The sequence below is a fragment of the Engystomops pustulosus genome, chromosome 2, assembly GCF_040894005.1.
Source record: "Engystomops pustulosus chromosome 2, aEngPut4.maternal, whole genome shotgun sequence".
In the NCBI taxonomy this organism is placed as follows: domain Eukaryota; kingdom Metazoa; phylum Chordata; class Amphibia; order Anura; family Leptodactylidae; genus Engystomops; species Engystomops pustulosus.
Genome location: NC_092412.1, coordinates 200,447,341 through 200,462,097, shown reverse-complemented (window position 1 = coordinate 200,462,097; position 14,757 = coordinate 200,447,341). Strand labels below are relative to the sequence as shown.

Here is a 14,757-nt window from a genome sequence, read left to right as displayed (position 1 = left end):
ACTGTAGGCGTAAGTAAGCCGTTTGGATTCTCCGATGGCTATTTTCTAGCCAAGTATGAAAGCACACTGCTATGCCAGATGAGATGACGCTGAGTTATTAAAAAAATAAACGTAAAATAAAAAAGGAAATGGCAGACTGTGCCTAATTGAAATCCAACCCCTAATAAATTTTCCCACTTCGGTCTTTGCGATGGATATGTGCGTCACTAAGCGTAAAACACAGTGGTCGCAAGTCTCACTACAAATTGCTCACAATTTGCTAGTAGATGCACTGCAGCAAGTACAGCCACCAGCAGATCAACCTGAAATCAAATATATATAACGCTACTGTAGGCGTAAGTAAGCCGTTTGGATTCTCCTATGGCTATTTTCTAGCCAAGTATGAAAGCACACTGCTATGCCAGATGAGATGACACTGAGTTAATAAAAAAATAAACGTAAAATAAAAAGTAAATGGCAGACTGTGCCTAATTGAAATCAAACCCCTAATAAATTTTCCCACTTTGGTGTTTGAGGTGGATATGTGTGTCACTAAGAGCTAAACACAACGGTAGCAAGTCCCCCTGCAAATTCCTCACAATATGGTACTAGCTGCACTACTAGTGCCAGTAAGCCCAGCCACAAGCAAACAAAAAAAAAAAAGTATAACGTTATTGTAGCCCTAAGAAGGGCTGTTGGGTTCTTGTTGAATCACTCCTGCCTAACACTATTCTAATAGAACACCCTAACGCTTTCCCTGACCAGCAACAGCTCTCTCCCTAGCGGCATCCAGACACAGAATGATCCGAGCAGCGCGGGCAGGGGCTAGTCTATTCCAGGGTCACCTGATCTGGCCAGCCAACCACTGCTATCGACGTGTAAGGGTACCACGTCATGCTGGGTGGAGTGTAGAGTCTCCTGGCTTGTGATTGGCTCTGTTTCTGGCCGCCAAAAAGCAAAACGGCGGGAGCTGTCATTTTCTCGAGCGGGCGAAGTATTCGTCCGAGCAACGAACAGTTTCAAGTACGCTAATGCTCGAACGAGCATCATGCTCGGACCAGTATGTTCGCTCATCTCTAGTTACAATCTGTATTTGGGCTTTTGGAAATTTTCTGAATTTAAAAACGTTAAAAAAATATTTCCTACTAATAAATTTTGGTTTACTGGTTTACTAGTGTTATTCTAGAATAAAAATAATAAATAAATGGAAATCCTACAAAACCTACCATGTGAACCCTTTTTGTTTGGGTGCATTTTTTTTGTTAATTTTTTACTTTTATTTTTCTTTCCACTGTAGAGGTCCAGCCAAAATCAGTCACTTTTCAAGAAACAAAGCACACACCACATTTACAGGAAAATGAGCCACAGTCCAATGTGATGCTCTATTACAAGCGTCATGTGTATTAATATAAAAAATTAAAAAATTATTTTAAGAGGCACTATTTTTTATAATCCATAAGAGTATATTACCAACCAGGCATAAGAGGACACCTTCTATCAGGGGCCTAGTTCTAGAATTTATCAGGGTATTTTTCAGTACAGTCTATAGATAATTAATGCATAAAGCTAAATCTCCCAGAATATAGCTGGACATCATAGTGAATAAGCTGGTGATGGCTTGTGGGACTACTCAAACAAAGACAAAGTAGTGTGTCACTGACATAATTGGTGCAAAAAGACATGAAATAATTTTTTTTTGGTTTTTGGGACTACATGTCCATGAACGCTTCTCTGAAGCCTTGGTCCAAACTTTACCATGAATATTTGGACATTTGTTTCCTTTACTCATGAGAATATTATATTTTTATTTATGTCTGTGCTTGTGTTACTGAAATAAATTGTTTTAATTTTGGAATAGGATTCCTTAGGGGAATAGATAATATAATCAGTGAAGATAAAATCGGGAAATATGAGAGAATTATCTAAATGCAAGTAATTCAAACCATTGTTGCAGCAGGTCATTCATCATCATAAACATTATATGAAGATCGATCCCTACATCTGCAATATATTAATGCATAGGATATTTTGTGGTGTAGGATCTAATTTTGAAGGCTTATGAGATTGCGTTTCCTTTAGGCAGTTTCTGGCTTTTGTCTGTGTGACAGCCTATACTTTACTCTTTTACATGTGAGGCATGCTCAGTTTAAAGAGTTACATTGAACAGGTATAAATAGCAGTAAAAGACTTAAGTGAGCATATTCACTTTTCTAGCGCTGTGTGTGACAGGGGATATCACTTCCTAACCCTGAGAGATGCTTAGATGAAATCCTTGCTCTACGGGAGGCCTTAATGTAAGGGATTATTTCTCAGCTAGGAGTCAGAAGACACTATATTTCGCCAAGGCGTAGAGAGGTAAGTGGTAAGGTTAGTGTCAAAGTTATAGCATAACAGGTTGAGAATTTTGCAGTAGGGTTTATCTGTATTACTTTTCTTGTCCGCTACTTAAATTATAATTTGTATCATGTGTTGTATTTATACTTTTCAGCATTTTCTGATTGATGCCCTGTCTAGAACTAGGAATCTTTTTTCATATTGGTGGTAGGTTCATTGATGCTGCTGTAAGAATGACATCTGAAATTAGGAAAGGGAAGGGGGGGGGTATTTAATTTGCTGTACGTGATTGTAAATCTAATATCAATATGTTATGCTCTATATAATTCTCTTGACATAAGTGCCACCTATGTTCCTAATATATTTTTAAAAAAATGCTGCTTTCAGACAAAATTGTAAAGTTGTAAGTTTTTTTTTTTCAGAAAACGTATATTAAAAAATCTATCCTTTTTTTGATTACCTGTCCTTAGGTTTGGCTCAGCGTGGCTCAGATCAGCTGTTCATTGCTGCCTCTGAAACTCTATACCAGTGGTTCTCAACCTTTCTAATGCTGTGACCCCGCAACACAGTTCCTCATGTTGCGGTGACCCCTAACCATGTACAAGAATATTGTATTTGTGTCAAAAAATGCAATAAAATCGTGGCTCCGATGGCTTTAGGGGACCCCTGTGTTTTGATCGTTCGACCCCCGCCGGGGTCGTGACCCACAGGTTGAGAACCACTGCTCTATACAAAGGACAGAAGATATCCCAATCCAGAACCTGGGGGTGGTACATTTGCATAGGGATGTCAGCTGAGCTACAGTACCTTGACACTGCAAGTCCACAATGGACAGAGCTGACTGTTTTTGGCCACTGTGTATTTCTGAAACTGTGGGGTTGCAACTGCCAGATTAATCTGACATTGATAAACATCCCTTAAAGGAGTTGTCCGAGAGTTGTGAAAAAAAACTAGGTGGCCGGAGGGGGCTGCTTAAAAAAATAAAGATCTACTTACCTTCCGGCGCCCACCGGTGTCCCGCGCTGCTTTCGCTCTGTTCAGGGCGCCATGTAAACAAACATGGCCACCGGAGCAGTGCTGGATTCAGCTTCTGGCCATCCGTCCCTATTAACAGCATTGTGTATGGGGGCCGGAAGGTTGTTTTGTCGGAAGCTAGAAGGTAAGTAGATCTTTATTTTTTGAAACAGCCCCCTCCAGCCACCTTTAGTTTTTTTCACAATTCTCGGACAACCCCTTTAACAGCTTGAGGAAAAGGCCTGTTTGGGATTTTAGGACGAAGCATTTTATTTGGGAATTCCATGCTCAATTTCCACAACATCACTTTGTTACTTTTTTATCTGACATTGGAAAATGAGCAGTGTTTTTAAATAAAACTTAAGGATTTTCACCCTCCAGTATATGTACATGTTTATTATTTCACCTTTTTCTATGTTTTACTTTTACTGCCCGCTAGGGTACTTGCACATGCAATCACTTTTTTAATACACTGCTATACTTCTGCACTGCATTGTATTATTTGCACTGACAGCAAGCCTAATAGATCCAGCCTGTAGTAGGGCCTAATAGACTTCCATATATGGAAGACCTGGTGGACATGATCAGGCCTCAAACTGCCATGGCAATCCCTTTGCACCTTGCAAACATGTTGCAGGGTATCGTAGGGGCCTGTCTGCCTCTTTGGCTGCTACATTCACCATTGACCAATTAGGGCTTTAAACTGCCCTGAACAGAGCTTTCTCCATTCAGTTCAGATGCAGCAAGGGCCAGGCTGTGTAAAATAAGACGTTACAGAGCTTACAATCTATGAGGATGAGGGAGGAGACAAGGGCTTACAGTCTATGAGGATGAGAAACGTCGCTGTACTTTATTGTACTTCTAAACATGGAATAAAGAACACCACTTTTTTTCCACTGGACATTGGATGTCTTGGAGTGCTGCTTACCTTTCATGTGTTATCTTAATATCTAGCGATCCTAATTTTTTTCTTATTACAGACAGTCCCCTACTTAGGGTTCATTCAGATGGCCGGTAGGGGTCGTAATTTGGTTGCATGATTAGCAGCCATATATTTTGGCAGACTTGCAGTGTAGCCGCTTGTCTGCCTATGGAGAGAGGAGCGGTGGATAGTGCCTCCCCCTCACACCGCCTCCTTGCGCTGTGCTTGCACCTGGCCATCTGGGTGCACCCTTAAGAACACCTAACTTACAGACGTCCCCTAGTTACATACGGAGCTCTCTGGCCACTTTAACCGCTGGTGAAGCTCTCTGGATGCTGATAATTTACTGGACTTTTGTCTCACGATGCAATGGTCAACATAAAAGTTATTAAAGGTGTCTGTAATGAAGCTTTATTGATTAACCTTGTTCCTTTGACAGACCAAAATTAGGTATCCATTTAGACCTAGCCTTAGGTACATGGAAAACAAAACCCCATTACTCCAAAAAAGAACGGAGGAAAAAACACTACGGGGCATCAAACTATGGCTTAGAGGTGTGCTGCTTGCACTAAAACCATGTAGCGTGAATGGGATTTTGTGAACTTCTGTTCACCACGTGTAACATCTGGTCTATGTGGAAAATCAGTCTATATGTAAAAGGATGGAAAAAATGCAAACATCCTAATCAACTAAATATATTGCTTTCTAAGAAGCACCATCAAATACCAAAGCAAACAATATTCTTTAAGCATATGGGTTTTTATTCTGCGCAAGGGGTATGCAGGACTTGCTAAGGTAGAACTGCTATTGGTATGTAATGAGACCTACTACAATATGCATACATATTTGTAAAGATGTCTATTCTTGAACTTATGATTTTATCTTTTCTTCATGTAGCCAGTCCCATCAGTGATTCTGCTACAGAATCAATCAGTGATTGGTACAAAAAATTTGAGTTCAAACCATCTCCATTTCAGCTAGTACTGACGGAAAATACTGTGGTGGAGCAACCAGTGATTTCACTGTGGGAAAGTCCATGGGGACATTTATCATAAGTCTGGAAACATGTGTCTAGTTTTTTAAAATTTGTGTAAGGCTTTGGGCTTGCCTGATTTTTCTTAGTGGCTTATAAATGATTCAACCCCTGCCTTCACCTGCTCTGGACTGGGGGTGATTAATGTAAAAAATTGTGAATTTTTACATCTGGAAACTTATGACAAATCAGGCAAACATGACAAACTTTGTCAAATGTCAACAAAGGTGTCACGAGTGTTCCCGCAACCCACATCTGGGGTCGTGCTTCAGCACCCTGCAGCTCCAACTCACCTGTCCAAGCTCCTGTTACTAGTCAGTGTGCGCCGGCTCCTGAAGATTTAAAGGGCCAGTGCACTATTGATTGGTGCTGGCTACTCCTGGGATTCTTCATTAGCCAGCCTCTTCTAGCACACCATGAACCATATGATCTATGGCCCACATTTATTAAAGCCCCTGCTCCAGTTTTTTGTCTGACTTTGCACGTTCTTTTCATGTATTGTATTGTACATTTATTTATAACGTGTCCAAATTGTTAAAGGTGCAGCAAAAAACATTGGTGTTTAAATGTGGGCCTGTGTGTTAAAACGTAGAGCATGTCCTAGTCAGAAAAGTTTTTCAATAATAATATTTATAAGGTATGAGGATCTGTGAAAAACTGTTGCAAATCAACTGTTAAAACAGAAGAACACGCCCATTTTTCACATTTGAAATTCAGGATGCTCATCCTGCAGGGCGCATCAAGGCTATATGTAAAGACTGCTTTTCTTCTACCTGGGTCCCTTGCGTGAAAGTAAGGCTATATGCACAGAAACATCATTCTCTGTTTTATTTGACTGATGGCACACCAACTGATCCATTCACATTAACATGTTTTTCACGGATCCTTTTGTACGCTGTAGAATACTCAGAATAGAATAGAATAGAATCCCAATAGAAGTGTTAGGGGACATGAAAAAATATGGATTCTATCCATCGTGTCATCCATGAGCTGTCCGTAATTGCAGAGCAGTTTATAGGTACCTCAAATTATGTAACCCGTCTAGCAAGAGGTTTGGACAAGCTAGTTACATAATTTGCTAGTGGATCTGCAAAAAAGGATGACATTTGGATGACACACAGGCCATTTTGTGGACACACACTCCAACAACCAGTGACGTAACAAAGACTGTGCCAGGGCCCCCGACTATAATGTAGGGTATAGTAATAGTCTTCTCATATGGGAAAGTGACACCGTAAGTGCCCCCTAAACCTCTTGGGTCCGGGTGCGACCGCAACCTCTGCACCCCCTCAAGTTACGCCCCTGCCAACAACAGCACAAGTTTCTGAGCATGTAGCCTAAGGGCTCTCACACTTCAGTTTTTTTCCACTGATCCAATGTTGTCATTAAACAGAAATAGTAAAGGCTCTAAATTTTACTAAATTGTTCTAAAAAAAACTGAAAAAGCACACCAAAAGAATGGATCAGTAAGGTATCAGTGAAAAACGCAGATGTGAAAAACCGATATTTAAAGTGTGGGGATCTGTATCAAAACCATTGTGACACTGAATCTGACTATAGGTATGACATGTAAATCATTATATATCATAATAAGTATAAACTGTTGTCAGTATCTAGTATGGTCAGTTTGCATATAGATATGATTATGAATGTATTAGAAGCTGAGTAAGCCGGTCAATGAGAATATGCAACATATTGCTATTTTTTCTCTAGGCAGACTTTAGCAATGATTTTTAGGAAGTTGCCAGGTCAATATTTAACCCACTTGGCTATTATGGTTTTGCTATGCTAGTGGTTTTGCTGACAAAGTTTGAAAATAACAGGGATTATTGATCCCTATTAAACCTATCCATTTGAAACGTTGACATTTCTTATAGTGGTGCATAGAAGTACATGACTAGTACACGGACGTGTATATGGATTTCTACACTCATTTTTCTACACATTGGATTATATATGTGTTTTAGGTGGTGGTAACCAAAAATGTAAATGGATTGAGAGAAATAAATGTACAGTATGCTACCAATATATTCTGTGGTTTTCCAATAAGTGTTAAAGAGAACCACTTGGTTTGGAATCAATAAGTAAGTTTTGCTGCGTCTGTGTACATAAGCAGTAAAATAAAGTATACTGATCTTCGCTTCACCACATTTACAAGTTTTTCTTAAATGGTCTCAAGTCTGTGGACCCTGTTATTTATCCCTTCCATTATCTGCAGAACCTGACAATGCAGTGCCCAGTTTAGGGGTGGCCCCAACTCTATGCTGGGTCAGCCAAGCACCACCGAGGAGTCATCACCTGTTGCTGCCCTCTGGAAGGTATGGTAAGGTGAGGTCCACCCCAATAATTCCAGAGAGTCAGGGTCTCCAGTGAAGTTTCCTTCTTTACTGTAGAATGTTGCTTTCAGGTACAAAGCAATCCACCAAATCACAGGGCTGACTTCTCCAATCTCCTCCCTGGCAGAAGAAGGGTTCATGCTGAGGAAAGGTCTGGGCTAGCTGTCCCTCCCTTTCTCAGATGGCTAGTACCCTGATCACAGGCAAGGAGCCCAGAGTCTAAGGCAGAGTATCCCCATCTCAGCTTCTTCTGGTAGTACAGGTAGACTGGCAGTCTCCCTCTCCAAGTTCTGTTCCCTAACTGCAAGACTAAGGACTGGGATTATTCTCCTTATATACTTTCTACTAGGGGAGGAGTGGTTACATTTTGCACAAACATAATGACAAAGTGTTTTCGCGTAGACTTACATTGAGCCCCCATAATACTTTTAGGGTTCTAAAGCGTAAACTATTTTCCAGACAGCACCTGTCATTCTAAATGTCAAGCTGCAAGCTGTCTGGTAAACAAGTCTGTTTTAGTCTTCTGCTATTACTGAGAGATAGAGATACACAGTCAGAAATGTCTCTCAATGTTCATTACCCCTTTTCTACTTGTCTATAATCATACAGTAATAATAAACAGAATGTATACAACAAAACACTACAGATTAATACAAGTTAACCCTTGATATAAAATAAAGTAAGAAGTGATGCCTAGGAGAAATATTCAAATGTCCACAAATGTCCAGTGTTTAATGCTCCTCTGTTTCAGGGCACAACCACAACCAACACTTCTCTACATAGTTCTTGTAACTGCCATTAACCCCTTCCTACCGATGCTCCTTTTCGTTTTCACATTTCAGTTTTTTTGCTCCCCTTTTTAAAAAATCCATATTGTTTTTTATTTTTCCATGTATGGAGCTTGATAGGGTTTTTTTGCATAGCTTTTGTTGTTGTTTGTTGCTTTTTTGTACTTCCAAGTAGCACTATTGCCATGCTGTGTACCGTAAAGTTGGAAAAAAATCGATATGGAGTAAACTTGCCAAAAAAAAAAAATCACTTTTGACTTTTGCAGCATTTTCTTGTAGGCTCTGTTTTAGGGCTTTCACTGTGTGCTCCTCCCTATTTTTGCCATATTCCGATGCTATTAACTTTTTTAAACTTTGGTGTATTAAGTATCATTTGTTGCAGGACAAGATGAAATTTTCATTGAAAACATTTTGGGAACTGCATGACCTTTTGGTCATGTTTTATTCACATTTTTATGTGTTGGAAAACAACAGTTACGCAGGGAAAAAAATTATACGTAAGCCAAATGTTGCACAAAATATCTGTAAATTAAAGATACATAAGGCACAATACACAAGGTGCAGACAAATGTGTGCTTGAGAAACAACAGCAAAAGTCTCAGTTAAAAGTCACAAAAATAAGAAAACTCTGTAAAATTTAAAGCAACAGAAATAAAGATACATGTCTCCCATTGATTTATTGATGTTTCTTCAGCCTGAATGCTATAAGGAAGCTCTTTACTGCAAAGGTAATGTGACTTAAGACAATGATCCTAAAAATTTCATGCAGGATAAAATATCACCCTGTCTGTATGTATTAATAAACCCAACTGGGAAAGCCTTTCCCCATAAATTACCAAAGTGAGAGGGAAAATAAAAGCATCAAAGTGCTGAAATGGACAGATGGGGGCACATTTACTAAAGTCCCTGCGCCAGTTTCCTGTCAGACTTTGCACATTATTTCTAGTGCAAACTGCTTGCACAGATATTTAAGAAGGGTCTGTGCCACATATGTGTCACATGCACTATACCCGAAGCAACACAAATTTCTGCAATAAAAGCGGCATTTCGATGCAAAATCTTTTACAAATTTTGTGTAAAATGGATTGGTCAGAGGAATACAGTCTCACCACATGTGATGTGGTGGCACTGTATCCATCAATACCCCATGATTTAGGCATTTTTTTCTTGGGTGGGCATTTAGTTACCTATAGCCCAACACTTAAGGAATACATACTTTAAGTGACCAAGTTTCTACAAAATTAGAATATTTTTTATGTTTAATGGTACGTATTGTTTGCAGGTGAAGGGTGCCCTATGGCAGGTAAATGTTTCCTCTGTTGCTGTATCATGTCCAAAAGTTCATACGCGCTTTATTCGGCTGTATTGAGCTCTGAAACATTTGAATTTGCAGTATAGATCATCCAAAGTAATAACAGATTTTGTGTAGCACCAGAACTTGTCTATGACAGTACTAATATGTCTGCCCTGGGATTTTTTATCCTAATTACAAATGTATTTACAATTTTGTACAGGGGCTAAACTGTTGAGCGTTACCTCACGTGGTTCCTGTAGGTGTCCCGCATTACTCTGTTGATGCCCAGAGCTACCTCTAGTTATTGATGAAGCCTGACAGTGAATAGCTACAGCTGCCTCTGCCGAACTGGCTGTGCCTGGAATTCTATTTTTATGATGGAGGTGGGAGGGGAACCAGCTGTGGGTCTGTCGAAAACAGCAGGGTCTGTCTGAGAGCAGAAAAAGGATGCCTCAGCCGCTTCATAGTTTAAATCAAGCTATCACATCTGCACACCCTCGGATCGATGAAAAGAATGGATAATATTTGTCAGCTGCGGACCTTTTGCCTTTCATTGCCTGCGAGAATGAGAAAGAGAGAGATGAAGCAGGAGGATTGTGGTGACTGCCAGGGGCATTTCCTGCCTTACCCAAGTGTAACCTATAGCCAGAGAAGATGAGCAGACAATGGTCTGACAGCAAAATCCTGACTCCTGTCTTAGCCTTCCTTAGCATTACAGTAAGGAGCCAGGTCTGTGCTCATCATCACAATCTTATTCTGTCTAACCCTTTGCTAACCCATTGCAAGTTATGGTTTTTTCTCATAAAAACTTTTACAGAGCTGAGATGTACATCTTATATGTGCCTCCTCTTACACAGAAACCCTGCCCCTCATAGCCTGTATCCACCTTAACCCTATTCTGGTTAATGATAATGAGCTGCACTAACAAACATAGACACTTTACAACGTATGTTGCAGTGGTCAGTAAGCAGTAAAGAGACAACAGCAATGGCTGCTTCAAAAACCAAATTGACTGAATCCTTGGCTAAAGGCCTTTCCTAACGGTAGTTTATCATGAAAAAAGCACTGACCACTTGATTAAAATGATAATTGATACCAGGTCCACTGTTCGATTTGGCAACATGGATTTTGATTCCCTATATTCCAAGTGAAGTTTCTAGGTTCATTACTCTACAGGGAAATTATCAAAAAGTACCCCACCCCCTTTCATAGTCATTAAAATATATTCAATGCCCCTCCACCCCCCAATTAACTGTAAAATCAATCATTACCCGCCCAAATTAAATATCTCAAACATTGCATTCCTGGATGGATTTTAGTGCAGTCATGATTACAGGGTTACACATAGGACCAGCCACTGCCTCTATTCTTGCAACTGCTTGTAGCAGGGACCTGACATTCAGGTAGATGCCTAAAGGGCTTTTAGGGACCTGAACTGCCCAGTGTAAATACACAGTGGAGAGTCCAACACCAGTTGAAGATATATAGTGACATTGTTTTTTTTATTAATATATACATATAAAGTATCCCCTTTTCTTTAAAGGGGTATTCCAGGAATAAACATAATTCATATACAAATGGGTACTCAAAATATAAGCTAATGTGTAATTAGTTGTTATTTAAAATTTTGCTCCCCTTAGCAGAAAAATGCTGTGGCAATAGACTGTAATGAAGAATTAAAATGCTACTGGCCCTTTAATCAGTCCGTTAATTTCCTCCGCACGGTCCATTGCGGAGCATACACAGGAAGAAGATGGCCGCAGGTCACATGTCCACATCACATGTCCTTCACCTGTCTGGGCAGGTCATGTGATCACCACTACATTTGGCTGTAGTTGGTTGGTTGCAGTGCATCCATTATGGCTAGTGTTGTGGTGATGTGCAGTGATGGCAGTTACACACATCATTACTATGGTAACAGAGCAAGACAGTCTGTTATATCATCACTGGGAGCAGAGCATAAGAGGTAGGAAGAGTCACTGAGAACTAAAGGATCATGGAACTTGTTGTTTGCAGTGGTGGCCATCTTAGTGATAACTCCACCTATTTTAGAGAGGCCATAAATTTTGTAAATCATAAAATCAAACTATTTAAGCTCCGTTTTGTGACTAATGACATTGAGTTTTGTTGTATTCATTAATTTAGATCATCATGGGTTTTTGTGTCAGACATTCATATTCCCGGAATACCCCTTTAACCCTCTCATGGCTTCCTCCTGCTTCGGCTATGAACACAGGCAATGATGTCATCACGTTGCCGGTGTCACAGAGAGGGCACCGCACAGGAATTCAATGTAGCTGTCTCAAAAATATGGGTACTATTTATTATAGTATATCTTGGAGCAACTGGGGCCAATGAATTTTATGGGTATGGTGCAGCACGTCTACAAACTTATATGGAGAGGGTTCACAGGTTGAAAGACTAAAAAAAAGGACACCTGGTAATAAGCAAAAGTCTAAAACTGTGTGGTTTTTTTAATTTCAGTGCATCAAATTTTTTTCTAGCTTCCTAGTACATTGCATGGACTGGATTACTATTTGTTCTTATGTCTGACTTTTGCCGTTTCTTCTTTAATTATTTTATACATAATACATTTATGAGAAATTATCTTCATACAGGTAAAACATTTTTTAATAACATCTAATTGAAGAAATGTATATATATGGCAGATTAATGAAACTGAATGTGAATGCCCAGATGAGAATACCCCTTTAAGTTCTATCCTTAACAATTGGCCGTGTGCTTAATTTCTGGCCACAGTTAGTGAGAAAGGGTTAGGTGACATTTTGGTGAAAGCTAGGAAATCCTGCCCTAGTTCCAGAGAACCTGAAATTCCACTTGTCAATCTTTTCTCCGGCAGCAAAGAGAAGAAACCTGCTGATCCAATTACTTCTTCTATGAGTTTGTATATATGTTACATTCATTTATAATGCTGACCAAGAAATAAAATGATGACTATACCATGCAATACTCTGAACTTTTGCAGTTAGCATAGCATTCACTTCTTTAACCGGTTAAGGACCGAGCCCTTTCCCGTTTTTTCATTTCCATTTTTCACTCCCCACCTTCAAAAATCTATAAGTTTTTTATTTTTACACGTAAAAAGCTATGTGATGGCTCGTTTTTTGCGTAACAAATTGCACTTCATAGTGATGGTATTAAATATTCCATGCCATGTACTGGGAAGCGGGAAAAAAATTCCAAATGCAGTGAAAATGGTGAAAAAACACATTTGTGTCGTATTCTTGTGGGCTTGGATATTACGGCTTTCACTTCACGCCACAAATGACGCATCTAATTTATTCTTTGGGTCAGTACGATTACAGGGATACCAAATTTGTATAGGTTTTATAATGTTTTCATACATTTACAAAAATTAAAACCTCATGAACAAAAATTTTTTTTTTATTTTGCCGTCTTCTTGTGCTTATAACTTTTTCATACTTTGGCGTATGGAGTTGAGGGTGGTGTCATCTTTTGCGACTTTTGATGATGTTTTCAATGATATTATTTTTAGGACTGTACGACCTTTTGATCACTTTTTATAGAATTTAAAATTTTTTTTTAAATGGCAAAAAAGTGCCAGTTTTGACTTTGGACGCGATTTTCCGTTACGGGGTTAAACGCAGTGAAAAACCGTTACTATATTTTGATAGATCGGGCATTTTCGGACGCGGCGATACCTAATGTGTTTATGATTTTTACTGTTTATTTATATTTATATCAGTTCTAGGGAAAGGGGGGTGATTTGAATTTTTAGGTTTTTTTATTATAATTTTTTTTTTTAAACTTTTTTTTAATTTTTATTTTTACTATTTTTCAGACTCCCTAGGGTACTTTAACCCTAGGTTGTCTGATCGATCCTATCATATACTGCCATACTACAGTATGGCAGTATATGGGGATTTTACTCCTCATACATTACAATGTGCTGATAGCACATTGTAATGAATGGGTTAACTCGAAGTAGCTTCGCGTCTTCGTGAGACCCGAAGCTACCATGGCAACGGATCGCCGCTCCCCGATGACGTCACAGGGAGCGGCGATCCTCGGAAAGATGGCGGCGCCCATGCGCCGCCATCTGTTTGGAGCCGCCGGCAGCTTTGCCGGCGGCGTTCTGCAAGAAAACACCCGCGATCGGTGCCGGCACCGATCGCGGGTGTTACCGGTAAGCCTTTGCTGCAATATGCAGCAGAGACTTACCGGCTATGGAGAGGGCTCGACCCGCGAGCCCTCTCCATGCATCGGAACGCGACCGCCGCCGTGAATACATGGCGGGCGGTCGCGAACCGGTTAAAGCAGGTCTGCAGTAACCTTGTGTTTGTTATCATTTGCCAATGAACTGAAAGACCCTGGGTCAGAGACGGGGTCAATGTTGTAACCTGCTAAGTGTTATAGAACAAGCACACAATGATTTTATTGTCATCCTCTCACTCTCGCTCTCTCTCTGGCTCATTGAAAAGCATCACATTTTGCCAAAGTGTTCAGTATCTGGATCAGCATGTTTCATTCTATTATCTGGAACACTAAATAACATGTGCTGTTTGTCCAGCCAGACCCAATTCTCTGGTTTCTCTTGTACCCACTGCCCACATACACTAAAAGTTAAATATTTTTTTGTAACGTGAGGATTTATAATTCTCAGAAGAGCCATATAATAATTCTGTTTAGAAATACCAGTTCCTCTGTAGATCTTCCTATAACATTTTCCCACGGTATTGCCAAGGGCTAGGCCATTGTATGTGATCTCGTCAGGTTCAGCAATGCTGTTTCAGGGATGATGCACGGGCAGGTTCCACTAAGACTGACCAGAACTCCTTGAAGGAGATGATATCAGCCATATGGGTGTCCCCATGCTAAGGCCTTCCCGGATAGAAGTCTGATAACAAACGCCACCTTGGACCACTCAGAAACAAACTGTGAAGGCATAAGTTCAATATGCAGGGAGCACTGGTTGATGAAGCCCCTGCACAGTTTGGAATCCCTGTCATATTTGGACAGTATAGAAAGTCTCCACCCGGGAGGTGGTACTAGCTGACATCTGGGACCGGAGTCTA

At 40.0% G+C, this 14,757-nt stretch overlaps 1 long non-coding RNA gene across 2 annotated transcripts in view; it reads right to left on the bottom strand.

Annotated features, from left to right (window-relative positions):
* The window catches only part of LOC140116711 (uncharacterized), a 38,225-nt gene extending 27,973 nt beyond the window's left edge, over positions 1–10,252 (bottom strand). For both annotated transcript variants that reach the window (XR_011852930.1, XR_011852931.1), the window contains exon 1: positions 9,943–10,252. This is a non-coding gene — a long non-coding RNA (uncharacterized lncRNA). The remainder of the gene's footprint in view (positions 1–9,942) is intronic.
* Positions 10,253–14,757: the final 4,505 nt, after the last annotated feature.